Raw genomic sequence first — 791 nt, forward strand, 5'->3', positions numbered from 1 at the left:
GGGCCACATGTGGCCCACCTAGGACATTTATCCAGCCTGCCGGGTGTTTTTGCCACCACTGCTTGTTCTGCTTAGCAGGCGACTCGTCCCGGGGCCCGCAGTCCAGCCCTCCAATGGTCTGAGGGACAGTGAACTGGCCCCCTGTTTAAAAAGTTTGAGGACCCCTGGAATAGAAGGTAGCAGTGTAATGGGCTGTCACTTCCAAAGTTAAGTTATATGGAAACTATGACTTGTCTTTTGGGCCCCTTGTTTCACTCTCCTGCTTACATCAAACTGTCATGTTGCAAACTGCTGTGTGAAGAAGCATACATGGCAGATAACTATGTCCGGTCCACAGCCAGCAAGGCCCTGAGGCCTGTCAATAGCCACATGAAAGAGCTTCCAAGTGGAGCCTTCCCCAGTGGAACCTTGGGATGACTAAAGCCCTGGTCAATATTGATTTCAAGGAACCTAGCAAAGCCACAGCAGATTTCTGACCCACACAAATTGGGATATAATAAATGGTTATTTGAAGCTGCCATTTGTAGTCATTTGTCATGTAGCAATTAATAGTTAATACATATGATTAAAAAAAAGAAGAGGCATGCAGGTAAGAGGTCATGACAGCCTAAAATAGTATGATTGGGGCAGGATGTGATGGCTAACGCCTGTAATTTCAATACTCTGGGAAGCTGAGGCAGGTGGATTGCTTGACTCTGGAGTTAGAAACCAGCCTCAGCAAGAGCCAGACCCTGTGTCTAAAAATAGCCGGGTGTTGTGGCAGGCGCCTGTAGTCCCAGCTACTTGAGAAG

General features: G+C 47.8%; 1 pseudogene across 1 annotated transcript in view; it reads left to right on the forward strand.

Annotated features, from left to right (window-relative positions):
* LOC105887587 overlaps positions 1-122 on the forward strand; it is a 1,495-nt pseudogene extending 1,373 nt beyond the window's left edge. The window contains exon 2 of the transcript XR_001161542.1: positions 79-122. The product of XR_001161542.1 is annotated as a phosphatidylinositol N-acetylglucosaminyltransferase subunit P pseudogene (transcript). The remainder of the gene's footprint in view (positions 1-78) is intronic.
* Positions 123-791: the final 669 nt, after the last annotated feature.

Source organism: Otolemur garnettii, unplaced genomic scaffold, assembly GCF_000181295.1.
Source record: "Otolemur garnettii isolate 467f Iridium unplaced genomic scaffold, OtoGar3 scaffold00099, whole genome shotgun sequence".
NCBI lineage: Eukaryota > Metazoa > Chordata > Mammalia > Primates > Galagidae > Otolemur > Otolemur garnettii.